Genomic DNA, 16,074 nt, shown 5'->3' with positions numbered 1-16,074 from the left:
AGTAGCTGCATGAGGGCATTCTAGTTCTGGATCAATTGGGTAAGTTCCGATGGGAATTCCGGGTCACGTCTCGGAGGCATCTGTCCGATTTAGAGTGGATGAGAAATTAGAATAGAATAAAGGCCTAATGAGAAAATCACTACCCATATGCTTATGATAGCAAGAAAACTCCAAATCAAGCAATTCACACGTATCACACCACACAAGCAAAACCTACATGTAAGGTCATATCCACAAGAGATATGATCTCTTCATACTACCGCAAATCATTAGTTGGACTCAACTTGGCAGTGGTGGTCTGCACTAAATCTCCCCAAATCAATGTCAACTCTAGCTTCTTCTTCGTCAATGTTGTCTTCATAGGTCATTTATACGTCTCCAATGTATCTATAATTTTTGATTGTTCCATGCTATTATATTACCTGTTTTAGATGTTTATGGGCTTTACTTTACACTTTTATATCATTTTTGGGACTAACCTATTAACCGGAGGCCCAGCCCGTATTGCTGTTTTTTTTGCCTATTTCAGTATTTCGAAGAAAAGGAATATCAAACAGAGTCCAAATGGAATGAAACCTTCGGGAGCAATCTTTTTTGGAACAAACGCAATCCAGAGGACTTGGAGTGCAAGTTAAGAAGCAATCGAGGAAGCCACGAGGGTGGAGGGCGCCCCCCTGCTGGGCATGCCCCCCTGTCTCATGGGCCCCTCGGGCGTCCACCGACGTACTTGTTCCTCCTATATATACCTACGTACCCCGAAAACATCAGAGGCGACCATGAAAAACTATTTCCACCACCGTAATCTTCTGTATCCGCGAGATCCCATCTTGGAGCCTTTGCCGGGGCTCCGCCGGAGGGGGAATCGACCACGGAGGGCTTCTACATCAACACCATAGCCTCTCCGATGAGTTGTGAGTAGTTTACCACAGACCTTCGGGTCCATAGTTATTAGTTAGATGGCTTCTTCTCTCTCTTTGGATCTCAATATCATGTTCTCCTTGATCTTCTTGGAGATCTATTCGATGTAACTCTTTTTGCGGTGTGTTTGTCGAGATCCGATGAATTGTGGGTTTATGATCAAGTTTATCTATGAGAAATATTTGAATCTCCTCTGAATTCTTTTACGTGTGATTAAATTATCTTTGCAAGTCTCTTCGAATTATCGGTTTGGTTTGGCCTACTAGATTGATCTTTCTTGCAATGGGAGAAGTGCTTAGCTTTGGGTTCAATCTTGCGGTGTCCTTTCCTAGTGACAGCAGGGGTAGCAAGGCACATATTATATTGTTGCCATCGAGGATAAAAAGATGGGGTTTATATCATATTGCATGAGTTTATCCCTCTACATCATGTCATCTTTCTTAATGCGTTACTCCGTTCTTTATGAACTTAATACTCTAGATGCATGCTGGATAGCGTTCGATGTGTGGAGTAATAGTAGTAGATGCAGGCGGGAGTCGGTCTACTTGTCATGGACGTGATGCCTATATACATGATCATGCCTAGATAATTTCATAATTATTCGCTTTTCTATCAATTGCTCGACAGTAATTTGTTCACCCACCGTAATAATTATGCTATCTTGAGAGAAGCTACTAGTGAAACCTATGGCCCCCAGGTCTATCTCTTATCATGTAAGTTTGCTATTTACTTTTATTTGCATCTTTACTTTTCCAATCTACATCATAAAAATACCAAAAATATTTATCTTATCATATTATCTCTATCAGATCTCACTTTCGCAAGTGGCCGTGAAGGGATTGACAACCCCTTTATTGCGTTGGTTGCGAGTTCTTGTTTGTTTGTGTAGGTGCGTGGGACTTATGAGGAGTCTCCTACTGGATTGATACCTTGGTTCTCAAAAACTGAGGGAAATACTTACGCTACTATTGCTGCATCACCCTTTCCTCTTCAAGGAAAACCAACGCAAGCTCAAGACGTAGCAAGAAGTATTTCTGGCGCCGTTGCCGGGGAGGTCTTCTCCCAAGTCAAGACATACCAAGTACCCATCACAAACTCATATCCCTCGCATTTACAATATTTGTCATTTGCCTCTCGTTCTCCTCTCCCCCACTTCACCCTTACCTTTTTATTCGCCCTCTCTTTCCCAATCTCCTCTCTCTTTCGCTTGCCTTTCTGTTTGCTTGTGTTTTGGATTACTTGTCGCGATGGTGCAAGATAATACCAAATTGTGTGATTTTTCCAATACCAATAATAATGATTTCCTTTTTACTCCGATTGCTCCTCTTAATGATGTTGAGTCTTGTGAATCAATGCTGCTTTGCTGAATCTTGTTATGAAAGGTCAATTCTCCGGCCTTCCTAGTGAATATGCCACTACCCATCTAAACAACTTTGTTGATTTGTGTGAGATGCAAAAGGAAAAAGATATGGATAATGATATTGTTAAATTGAAGTTGTTTCCGTTTTCACTTAGAGAACGTGCTAAAGTTTGGTTTTCGTTTTTGCCTAAGAATAGTATTGATTCATGGAATAAGTGCAAAGATGCTTTTATCTCTAAGTATTTTCCTCCCGCTAAGATCATCTCTCTTAGGAACGATATTATGAATTTTAAACAACTTGATCATGAGCATGTTGCCCAATCTTGGGAAAGAATGAAATTGATGATTCGCAATTGCCCTACTCATGTTTATGGATGATCATACAAAATTTTTATGCCGGATTGAATTTTGCTTCTAGAAATCTTTTAGATTCGGCCGCGGGAGGCACGTTTATGGAAATCACCTTAGGAGAAGCTACAAAACTTCTTGATAATATCATGGCTAATTATTCTCAATGGCACACTGAAAGATCTACTAGTAAAAAAGTGCATGCTATAGAAGAAATTAATGTTTTGAGTGGAAAGATGGATGAACTTATGAGATTGTTTGCTACTAAGAGTGCTTCTATTGATCTCAATGATATGCCTTTATCTACCTTGATTGAGAATAATAATGAATCTATGGATGTGAATTTTGTTGGTAGGAATAATTTTGGCAACAATGCTTATAGAGGAAACTTTAATCCTAGACCGTTCCCTAGTAATTCCTCTCATAATTATGGAAATTCCTACAATAATTCTTATGTTAATTTTAATAAATTGCCCTCTGATTTTGAGAATAGTGTGAATGAATTTATGATCTCTCAAAAGAATTTTAATGCCTTGCTTGAAGAAAAATTGCTTAAAGTTGATGATTTGGCTAGGAACGTTGACAGATTTTCGCTTGATGTTGATTCTTTAAAACTTAGATCCACTCCTCCTAAGCATGATATCAATGAGTCCCTCAAATCTATGAGGATTTCCATTGATGAGTGCAAAGAAAGAACCGCTAGATTGCGTGCTAAGAAAGATTGCTTTGTAAAAGTGTGTTCTTCTAGTTTCCATGAAAATAATGATGAAGATATTAAAGTTATTGATGTGTCCCTATTAGATATTTGTTTTGCAATATGAATCTTAATAATGATGGGATCGGAGATGAGTCAAATTTAGTTAAAAGGCGTCCCAATGATTCGGAATTTTTAGATCTTGATGCTAAATTTGGTAAAAGTGGGATTGGAGAGGTCAAGACTTTAAATAGCGTTGAACCCACTATCTTGGATTTCAAAGAATTTAATTACGATAATTGTTCTTTAGAAAGTTGTATTTACTTGTTGCAATTCATTGTGAATTCTCCTCAAGCTTATAGTCAAAATAAAGCTTTTACCAAACATATTGTTGATGCCTTGATGCTATCTTTTGATGAAAAACTTAATTTGGAAGTTTCTATACCTAGAAAAATTTATGATGAATGGGAACCTACCATAAAGATTAAAATTATAGATCATGAGTGTAATGCTTTATGTGATTTGGGTGCTAGTGTTTCCACTATTCCAAAAACTTTATGTGATATTCTAGGTTTCCATGATCTTGATGATTGCTCTTTAAATTTGCACGTTGCGGATTCCACCATTAAAAAGCCAATGGGAAGGATCAATGATGTTCTCATTGTTGCAAATAGAAATTTGGTGCCCATAGATTTTATCGTTCTTGATATAGATTGCAATCTTTCTTGTCCTATTATTCTTGGTAGACCTTTCCTTAGAATGATTGGTGCAATTATTGATACGAAGGACGGGAATATTAGATTCCAATTTCCATTAAGGAAAGGCATGGAGCACTTTCCAAGAAAGAAAGTTAAATTACCTTATGAATCTATCATGCGAGCTACTTATGAATCAAGTGCCAAAGATGGCACTATTTAGATCTATCCTCGCTTTTATGCCTAGCTAGGGGCGTTAAACGATAGCGCTAGTTGGGAGGCAACCCAATTTTATTTGTGTTTTTTGTTTTTGTTTCTATTTAGTAATAAATTTTGCATCTACCTTCTGTTTAGATGTGTTTTCATGTTTTATGTAGTGTTTGTGCCAAGTAGAACCTATAGGATAACCTATGGTGATAGTTAATTTGATTCTGCTGAAAAACAGAAACTTTGCGCTCACGAGAAACAATTCAATAAATCTCAGAAACATGGTTTTGCGTTGATTCTTTTTGCTGTAGATCAATAGACAAATTTACCAGGACGTCCTATTTTGGTAGGAGTTTTAGAGTTCCAAAAGTATTCGAAAGTTACAGATTGCTACTGACTGTTCTGTTTTTGACAGATTCTGCCTTTCGTGTGTTGTTTGCATATTTTGATGCATCTATGGCTTGTAAGTAAGGGTATGAACCATAGAGAACTTGGAATACAGTAGGTTTAACACCAATATAAATATAGAATGAGTTCATTATAATACATTATGTGGTGGTTTTTCTTTCTTTCACTAACGGAGCTTATGAGATTTCCTGTTGAGTTTTGTGTTGTGAAGTTTTCAAGTTTTGGGTAAAGATTTGATGGACTATGGAATAAGGAGTGGCAAGAGCATAAGCTTGGGGATGCCCACGGAACCCCAAGATATTCAAGAATAGCCAAAAGTCTAAGCTTGGGGATGCCCCGGAAGGCATCCCCTCTTTCGTCTTCGTTTATAGGTAACTTTACTTGGAGCTATATTTTTATTTGCCACATGATATGTGTTTGGCTTGGAGCGTCTTGCATGATATTAGTCTTTGCTTTTTAGTTTACCACAATCATCCTTGCTGTACACACCTTTTTGGGAGAAACCCACTTGATTGGAATTTATTAGAATACTCTATGTGCTTCACTTATATCTTTTGAGCTAGATAGTTTTTGCTCTAGTGCTTCACTTATATCTTTTAGAGCATGACGGTGGCTTAATTTTGGAGAAATTTTTGATCTCTCATGCTTCACTTATATTATTTTGAGAGTCTTTTAGAACATAATGGTATTTGCTATGGTTATAAATTTGGTCCTAGAATGATGAGCATCCAACTTGGGTATAATAAAAACTATCATAGAAAGTGCATTAAACACTAGGATCAATTTGATGCTTGATAATTTTTTTGAGATATAAAGGTGGTAATGTTAGAGTCATGCTAGTGGGTAATTATGAAATTGAGAAATACTTGTGTTGAAGTTAGCAAGTCCCGTAGCATGCACGTATGGTAAAAGTTGTGTGACAAATTTGTTGCATGAGGTACTCTTTTGATTGTCTTCCTTATGAGTGGCAGTCGGGCACGAGTGATAGTCTTTTCCTACCAATCTATCCCTCTAGGAGCATGCTTAGTAGTACTTTTCTTTGAGGGCTAAGTAGACTTTTGCAATAAGTATATGAGTTCTTTATGACTAATGTGAGTCCCACTTTGCTAGCCTCTATTGTGCCGCGCAAATTTCGCTGGTACCTTGCACCCATTATTTACCTTCCTCAAAACAACCACCATACCTACCTATTATGGCATTTCCATAGCCATTCCGAGATATATTGCCATGCAACTTTCCACCATTTCGTTATTATGACACGCTACATCATTGTCATATTGCTCATTGCATGATCATGTAGTTGACATCGTATTTGTGGCAAAGCCACCTTCATAATTTTCATACATGTCACTCTTGATTCATTGCATATCCCGGTACACCGCCGGAGGCATTCATATAGAGTCTTATTTTGTTCTAACTGTTGAGTTGTAATTCTCGAGTTGTAAATTAATAGAAGTGTGATGATCTTCATTACTAGAGCATTGTCCCAAGTGTGGAAAGGATGATGAAGACTATGATTCCCCCACAAGTCGGGATGAGACTTCGGACTTTATAAAAATAAAAGAGGCCAAAGAAGCCCACCAAATAAAAAAAGAAGAAGAAAAAGAAAAAGGAAAAATGAAAAGAGAGAAAAGAGAGAAGGGACAATGCTACTATCTCTTTTCCACACTTGTGCTTCAAAATAGCACCATGATCTTCATGATAGAGAGTCTCTTGAGTTGTCACTTTCATATAGTAGTTGGAATTTTTCATTATAGAACTTGGCTTGTATATTCCAATGATGGGCTTCCTCAAAATGCCCTAGGTCTTCGTGAGCAAGCAAGTTGGATGCACACCCACTTAGTTTCTTTTGTTGAGCTTTCATACATTTATAGCTTTAGTGCATCCGTTGCATGGCAATCCCTACTCACTCACATTGATATCTATTGATGGGCATATCCATAGCCCATTGATACGGCTAGTTGATGTGAGACTATCTTCTCCCTTTTTGTCCTCACAACCACCACCATATACCACCATAGTGCTATGTTCATGGCTTACGCTCATGTATTGCGCAAGAGTTGAAAAAGTTGAAGCGCGTTAAAAAGTATGAACTAATTGCTTGGCTCGTCATCGGGGTTGTGCATGATGGGAGTATTTTGTGTAATGAAAATGAAGCATGGCCTAACTATATGATTTTGTAGGGATAAGCTTTCTTTGGCTATGCTATTTTGATAGAACATGATTATTTGTTAGTATGCTTTGGGTATTACTATTTTTATGTTTTATAAGCTTTTATCTTGAATCATTTGGATCTGAACAATCATGCCACAATAAAGAAAATTACATTGAGAATTGTGCTAGGTAGCATTCCACATCAAAAATTCTGTTTTTATCATTTACCTACTCGAGGACGAGCAGGAATTAAGCTTGGGGATGCTTGATACGTCTCCAACGTATCTATAATTTTTGATTGTTCCATGCCATTATATTACCTGTTTTGGATGTTTATGGGCTTTACTTTACACTTTTATATCATTTTTGGGACTAACCTACTAACCGGAGGCCCAGCCCGTATTGCTGTTTTTGCCTATTTCAGTATTTCGAAGAAAAGGAATATCAAACGGAGTCCAAACGGAATGAAACCTTCGGGAGCGATCTTTTTGGAATAAATGCAATCCAGAGGACTTGGAGTGCAAGTCAAGAAGCAATTGAGGAAGCCACGAGGGTGGAGCCCCCCCCCCTTGTTGGGCACGCTCCCCTGTCTTGTGGGCCCCTCGGGCATCCACCGATGTACTTCTTCCTCCTATACATACCTACGTACCCCGAAAACATCAGAGGCGACCACGAAAAACTATTTCCACCACCGTAACCTTCTGTATCCGCGAGATCCCATCTTGGAGCCTTCGTCGGTGCTCCGCCGGAGGGGGAATCGACCATGGAGGTCTTCTACATCAACACCATAGCCTCTCCGATGAGTTGTGAGTAGTTTACCACAGACCTTCGGGTCCATAGTTATTAGCTAGATGGCTTCTTCTCTCTCTTTGGATCTCAATACCATGTTCTCCTTGACCTTCTTGGAGATCTATTAGATGTAACTCTTTTTGCAGTGTGTTTGTCGAGATCCGATGAATTATGGATTTATGATCAAGTTTATCTATGAGAAATATTTGAATCTCCTCTGAATTCTTTTATGTGTGATTAAGTTATCTTTGCAAGTCTCTTCGAATTATCGGTTTGGTTTGGCCTACTAGATTGATCTTTCTTGCAATGGGAGAAGTGCTTAGATTTGGGTTCAATCTTGCGGTGTCCTTTCCTAGTGATAGTAGGGGCAGCAAGGCACATATTGTATTGTTGCCATCGAGGATAAAAAGATGGGGTTTATATCATATTGCATGTGTTTATCCCTCTACATCATGTCATCTTTTTAATGCGTTACTCTGTTCTTTATGAACTTAATACTCTAGATGCATGTTGGATAGTGGTCGATGTGTGGAGTAATAGTAGTAGATGCAGGCAGGAGTCGGTCTACTTGTCACGGACGTGATGCCTATATACATGATCATGCCTAGATAATCTCATAATTATTTGCTTTTCTATCAATTGCTCGACAGTAATTTGTTCACCCACCCTAATAACTATGCTATCTTGAGAGAAGCCACTAGTGAAACCTATGGCCCCCGGGTCTATGTCTTATCATATAAGTTTGCTATTTACTTTTATTTGCATCTTTACTTTTCCAATCTACATCATAAAAATACCAAGAATATTTATCTTATCATATTATCTCTATCAGATCTCACTTTCGCAAGTGGCCGTGAAGGGATTGACAACCCCTTTATTGCGTTGGTTGCGAGTTCTTGTTTGTTTGTGTAGGTGCGTGGGACTTGTGAGGAGTCTCCTACTGGATTGATACCTTGGTTCTCAAAAACTGAGGAAAATACTTACGCTACTATTGCTGCATCACCCTTTCTCTTCAAGGAAAACCAACGCAAGCTCAAGATGTAGAAGTCATGGTCTCATTGGACTGAGTAACTTGTTGATGGGGTTCAACTACTATTTTATTGAAATTGAGAAGAGATAGAAATGAATAGAGAAGAGTATGGACCAACGTGTATATAAGGAAGTCGTAAAATAGTGTTTTCTTCCTATGGTTTTCCATTGCCTAGTGGTCGCGTCCTACGGTCAGCGTGTGCTCTGATACCATCTTGTAGCGACCTGACCCAAATGGATCGAAGTCTCTGTGCTTAAGTGTCATCTCTCGATCGGTATGCTGACACACACAGTACTCGAGGAATTATAACAGAGTTCGATCACACACTTTATTATATCGAGGTCCTCAAAAGAGTATTTATTACAATAATATGGCCAAAGGCCATCTAAAATAAAATAACTACGGAAGCATCAAAGATAAATGAGGCCATCCAACTCCACGGCAAACTGAGTGCAGAACAACGACCTATCGCACCTTTAATCCTTGTCGAAAAAGTCTACAACATGAGACGTTCAGCCGTGTAGGTCAGCACATGGAATATGCTGGCAATTTCACACCATAGAATAATAATGAAAGAAAGACTATCTCTATATGCAAATTTAGCTGGTGGAGGCTCTAAGTTTAATTTTTGCATAAAGCCAATTTTACCCTACAACAAAGGAATACATTTTATTTACTACTAAATTAAAATACCATTATTGAGAAGGTTCCTCCAACTCAATCCCAAAATTCCCAAGTTATTAGTAACCCAATAATTCCATTAAATAGAGTGATGAGATCAACCAATAATTCACTTCTAGATACTCAAGTTGTCCATAACCGGGGACACAGCTAATCATGATTAGTTTGTACACTCTGCAGAGGTTTGCGCACTTTTCCCCACAAGACTCGACCACCTCCATGATTAGAAGATCGAGACATAGCCTTTTTGAAGTATTCCCTCCAAACCCTGGGTAGACCGGTACACCTACTTTCCCCTACATCAGCTAGTCTACCAGGGAAAGAGGTCACACAACTTACTCAACTATGCCAGAGCCCATAATGGCTTGTGGCTGCACATGAAAGTTTCTAGGCATGAAATACCTTATGATTCCTTCAAGCCTGGGTGGCCGACCTAGGGTAATCACATGGGTACTCTGGGATTCCCCTTGGGCAAGCACTGGTTACTCCAGGTGCCCCAAGCAATCCACCCAGATGTGTATTAAAGTTGCCACCTTAGGTTATCCCAAAATTATTAACTCTCACAACTTGCATGGATCACACATACCAATCCCCGTCTACGAGCATGGCTAAGCAAGATATGATATAACGAATATTCCAGGGGTGATCAGAGGTCATAGGTTCCTACCACATGAACTATAAAGCATGACCACATGTTCCCAATCCTACTCATGCAATCTTTGAGGGTGAAACTAATGCATAGTAAAAACTGGGTATTGAAAAAAATTATGATCAAAGTGTGAACTTGCCTTGCTGTCGTTCATTGAACTGTAAAGATTCGTAGTAGCAAGCTTCGCACTCCACTAGCGTAAGCAAGCAATAACATACATAAGTATACAAGCAAAGATCCAAAAAGAAAACAAATGAAAGACTTCGAAAAACTCCAAAACATCCAAATAAAGTTTTTGTATAGAATGAAATTTTTACTGCAGCAAAAATAAATGGTTTTGGTTTTTTACAGAAAGTACATTCCACAAGCTTTGATTTGCAAAAAGAATCAGTCAAAACAGAGTTACGAAACTCGAGATATGGCCTAACAAAATTTGAATTCAGATCTGTTTGAATTCAAATTTTAAATTTTTCAAAAATATTTTTCGTTTGGTTTTCTGGATAGAGGATATTTTTATGAACTAGTAGGAAAAAGAATCAACTAAATCGGATCTATAGATTAAAAGATATACTAGAAAGAAGATTAGGTAAAGAATCTGAATTTGGAAAAAGTTCCTAAAAAAGAAAAAGAAAATCGGCCAGAGACAGGTGGCGCTCTGTGATTGGCTGCCTGGGTTCTCACCGGACTTGTCGCCGGGGACGAGGAAGAAGGTGGCTCCGATGTGCTTCGGCGAAGGATGCGTGCGGGATGGTGTAGAGGACGATGAGGTGAACCACTTGAACAAGTTGTGGTGGTAGATTGCTTCCTATACACACGGTGAGAGGTCGCTGGAATTCACAAACTCCGGCGAGCAATTGGCGAGGTTAGGGAGGGGTAAAATCTCCAGAGGGAGAGGGCTTCGGACGAGGGGTGAGTGGGGCTCCCAGGGGTGCTTTATATAGGGCTTGGGAGGTCAGAATCCGAGAAGATTGTGGTGTTTAATGGTGGCTGTTTCTGCCTCGTGATGGCCATTACAGGCGACTCCAAGGCGCACCTGGAAGGGGAAGGGGTTGTGGGAGGCGAGGGGAACCGGTTCTGGGGGTTAATGGGTGCGGGGGAAGGAAGATGAGGGGAGGAAGAGGGGGAAGGCGCCATGGATGAATGTTTTTGTCAGTGTTCAAGTACACAAAGGAGGAAGAAGATAAGCACGTGGGAAGAGGTATGGGCCTTAGGCCTGGCCAGGGCGTGTAGCGGAGTTTTTTTTAACAGAACACTATGGCACCTAAAAAACAAATAAATATAAGTCTAAAATTGCCAGAAAAATTCACATAAATATATGATCTTATATATGACCTTGTGAACATTTATCCGGCCTAAAATGCAAGTTTTCAAAAATAAACTTTTTTCTAAACTAATAAATAAAGTGCAAATAAAACCCAACAAATATATTTTGATTCCAAGTTCAATTTCCAATATTATTATTTTTTGAATAAGAAGTCATTTTATCTTCTCTCTTTATTTTATTTTTGGAATAATGGAAATAAACTTTTGGTGTAACCAAGTTTGATCCAATTTCCAAATTTTGAAATTTCAATAGTGGGTTTTAGGGAAACTTCCAACTCTCTCTTTTGGTCCTCGAGTTGCTCAAAGGTCCTTGGATCAAAATTCAAATGAAACAAATGGGGCAAAAATGCATAAGTCATGGATGCATATGAATGATCTATTTATAAACATCCAAATTGAAAATTGGGATGTTACAGAAACACCTGAGTTACCAGTGAAAGAGTTGACTCGTCCACACCAATAGAGCATCCTATGGTAACTGGTGACTCACCAGAGTTGAGCATTCTTAGCGCGACAGCTACTCAATCCTGTAAAGATAGCACTCTCTCATCAAAAAAGGTGCGATCCGTTGACATCATGTCTTTGAGAAATGGCACCCTCACCAAGCTGCATACATAACTGAAGGTACTTCTTCTCATTTTGTACAAAGACTCAAACCCTTGTGCATCCACCATAGAAGATGATAAGGTTTCTGCATGGAAAGAAAAATACAAATCTGGTTACATGATCTCTAATTTGCAAGATGAGAACTACTCCCTCCGTCCCATAATGTAAGACGTTTTTTGACACTAGTGTAGTGTCAGTGTCAAAAAACGTCTTACATTATGGGACGGAGGGAGTACCATATTACTCTAGATTCGTTGAACTCAAGGTAAAACTAGCAGAACGAGTAACTTGGCAACATATAGAAAGTAGCCATTAAACAACCCACCCAAACATCTAGTGATGTGGCTACAACTTAAGATGCATGTCTAGAACAACTAAACAACCATGGTTGCATGCCATCTGAAACGACATAATCATCTAAAACAGAAAAACATACGGAATAAATTCAGTCATCATGCATTATATATGGATGAAAAGCAGGAAATAAAATCAAATGAACTTACAAACTGACAGAGTCAAGTGCCCAAACAAAGTAAAACAAAGCTTGTATGTTTCATTTTATATAGCTTCAAATGTGGTAGAGCTGCTAATGTTCGAATCCAACTTGCAGTTGTCTCTTGTGTATAGCACACACCATTTCCTTTGGTTGTCTCCATCATGTGCATATGCCTTGACATGCTCCACATGGCTGAACTTGTCCCACTCGGGACCAGATTGTCCTGCGGCTAATGAATATAGCAACCATATCCTGCAGAGCAGCTGCAAATGCCTTGTCTTTATATCTCACATGTAGTCTGGGAGTTCTTCCATGACACAATCCTCCAGGACCAACCTCTCGAGTGCAGGGATACTCTGCAGCACCTTCAACTTTGGGCAATCGGTGATGGTAAGCTTTTGCAGATTGGGGAGGTTGGTGATCCTCTCCAGGTCAGGGATTTGACACACTGTAAGCTCAAGAATAGAAGGAAAGCTCTCAAGGTAGCTAAGGTGATGGACCCTCTGTATGTATACTACTTCAAAGGTCTTGCATTGGAGGCAAGGCCAGGAGGAACACGCCACAGTTTGCAATTATCAAGCACGAGGTTCTCTAACCTGGGCATGGCTTGTACTTGATTCTCCCACTCCCACTCCTCCCATTCCACCATTCCAATTAAGTTCAACTTGTTTAATCTTGGAAATGGGGCTGCTGCATCCTGCAAGAATCCATTCCCAATTTGCCTGATGCATGGAGCACGGTTGACCTGAAGTAAATGCAGGTAGGGGAGCTTGCACAGCCCATTGGGAAGTTGTGTGCAACAAGCCAGGTCAGAAAACATTAGATACTTCAGGTTGGTGAGGAGTATCGTTGACATGGATATCATCCACCTCGGGAGTTGCTTGCCAAAATACCCCTTGATATCAAGATTTTCTATACTGGATGGAGGACAGAGCTCATCAAACACCTTCTCAATACATCGCTGCTCTTCCTCAGAGACACCTTCTTTCCCTTTGATCAACCCATCATGTCCCAGTCTGCTAGTGCAGTACAAGAATAGATCGATAAGATGCATCTTCCCACCAAGCCTAGCATTAGCAGCAAACGAGGCAACAGATATATTTTCCAATTCGACTAATCCAATAAGTCTGAGTTGGGAAAGAGGCCCCAACTCATCCAAACTGCACCAATCACCATCCATGTAGGCCCGAAACCCATTTAGTCTCCTACTAATTGTCAGACCACTGAACCCTCTAGGTATCATACTTGTGCTGGGAAGCTCAAGTAACCTCAGCTGGACAAGATTCACAATGCTATCAGGAAGATTCGCCAAATTTTCACATCCACAAAGGTCAACAAATTGCAATAGTTTCATCTTGCCAATGTTCCCTGGAGGTACAAATATATTATTATTTATTAGTGCTAGATACCTCAGGTGCTTGAGTTGATGCAATGATTCAACCAATGCAGCCACATATGCAGCTTCTATATATAGGGCTCACAGATGTGAAAAGGTAACCATTGAATCACCAGGCTTCATCATGATCTGGATAGTTGAGAATAATGTTCTCACTGATTGCTGCTCCTGTAGAGATTTCCAGTCAAGTTCACCTGATTGCAGTCGGTTGATTTCTATGGACAAGCGAAGAAACTTTTGTGAACTTAGTTTAGTAAGAATATCATTATCTCCATCCTGAGCTACAAGTGCTTCATCTTTAGTCATATATTGAGAAAATGAGTGAAGAACATCATGCATGCTGCAAACCCATAGATCAACATACGATTTATCTGGCTCTATAAGGTTCCTAGATACTAACTCCTTGTAGTACTTTTCTCCCAGTTCTTCTAAATCCCTAAAGTTTCCATGAATAAATCCTTCACTATTCCACAGCGCAACGACTTGATTCAGATTAAACTTTTTTACTTTTAGGAAGAAGAGAGTAGTATAGAAAGCACTGCTTCAGATAAGAAGGCATATATTCATAGCTCAAGTATACTGCGTAGTTGAGCTCTTGAGACATTTCAGTTATTGACCATTTAGAATCATCCAAAACCTGCTCCCAGTCACGACGTAGGCCTCCTCTTTTACGCAGGAGTCCTCCCATTACTTTGACCGCAAGTGGTAAACCACCACATTTTTGTATAATTTTCAATCCGATATCCTTTAGCATATTGATGTGGTCTTCATCTATCTCACTTGATAGTACCTGTGAACATGCATTACAAAGGTCCGATACAGTTAATTAACTATGTACCAACTCCTCTAAGGCGATCGAATTTACCTCCTAAGAGACGAGAGGACTTCTTGATGTATCTGTCCATTTACCAAGGTAGGTTTGACTACGTACATATTCAAAGTACAGGAGGTACTTATCAAAAACAAATGTTATAAATGTATTTACTTATCTTGCTCCTACATACCAAAGAACTGTAAAATGCTTCTACATATAACGTACATATTTCATACTTAGAAAACAAATTCGTCTTTCCTTCTCTATTTACAAAATGGAATGTATTGTTAGAGAAATTCGACTACTCTCTAATCGCTGGTTAGTAGGTTGTTCCCCGATTTAGCATATTAGATTCCTTATTTTACGGTCACATGAAATTATCTTATCTCTCAGTCACGTAAAATGCATAATACTATACCAAACTAATGTTTGCATGCAATTTTTCTATCGAAATTACTACCGACTTCTAGTCTAGTTATTTTTTGTGTTTGATTATTTCATTGTATTGGTAGGGGGTCACTAAAATTGTTATTTTTCCATCTTAAAATAAATTTTCATTAGCTGAGCACTTGGAGCTTCATTCAGAAGTTGGAAAACAAGACTAAATATTAGCAAAAATATTACTCACTACATGAACGTACAAACCATATTTCTTCACGGGTAAAAACGATACATATATTAATTATTCAAATTGCTAATTATTACTCAAACTCGGATAGACAAAATCGAAGTGTCTCGAACGTGCCATAAATAAAATATGGAAAACCCAATTGGTGATGTGGTATATTTCCTTCTTTAGCACCATGCTTTGTTGACACTAGTACATACAAGACATTCAATTACACATAATTAATATGGAAGAATCCTAGCATTTATCTTAATTAACTACATACTACTGTTAGTAAGTAGACGGAGATAGAGTATTCACTTGATCAAGAGATCAGTGTTTAATTAAGAACAAAACTGCTTCTTGAGCAATGACCAAGCATCTTCAGTCAATCTTGGCAGAAAGACATGATGCCAACTTGCCAAGCACACAATCATTGGCACAAAGTGAGTATTCAAAACAAGGAGGTACGAGATGTGGGGTGCAAAATAAAGCTTGACTTATTGCCCAAAGCTTCCCACCGAATCAAAGATTGAACTTTATTTTGATATAAACAATCGTAGCTAGATAATAGGCTTCTAGGATCTCGCTTCACTGGGTTAGACATCATAAATACCACATTACACATACTGAATGGATTTAAATGTGAACTTGTTTATGTTGAACAAGCTTCCAATTTTTATGACTCACAAGATCCTAATCATGTTTTTAAACTTGACTTCACAGCAAGAGCGCCTTTAATAGTTTCTAGGCAAAACAGGCTTCATGAGTGGTAGGATTGACAACACAACAAATTAATCAATTTCAACTTTTACATGTATATATTTTTCCTTCATATGCAATTCATAGTGATGGGTACCATAAATTGTGAATCTTATTATGGTCCAATATCGCAAACA

At 38.9% G+C, this 16,074-nt stretch overlaps 2 pseudogenes; both read right to left on the bottom strand.

Moving 5' to 3' along the window:
- Positions 1–12,548, bottom strand: part of LOC119339592 — a 24,081-nt pseudogene extending 11,533 nt beyond the window's left edge.
- Positions 12,549–12,645: 97 nt separating this feature from the next.
- LOC119339591 lies at positions 12,646–14,687 on the bottom strand (annotated as a pseudogene).
- Positions 14,688–16,074: the final 1,387 nt, after the last annotated feature.

Source organism: Triticum dicoccoides, chromosome 7B (assembly GCF_002162155.2).
Source record: "Triticum dicoccoides isolate Atlit2015 ecotype Zavitan chromosome 7B, WEW_v2.0, whole genome shotgun sequence".
Lineage (NCBI taxonomy): Eukaryota > Viridiplantae > Streptophyta > Magnoliopsida > Poales > Poaceae > Triticum > Triticum dicoccoides.
This window is presented reverse-complemented; position numbering and strand designations above follow the sequence as displayed.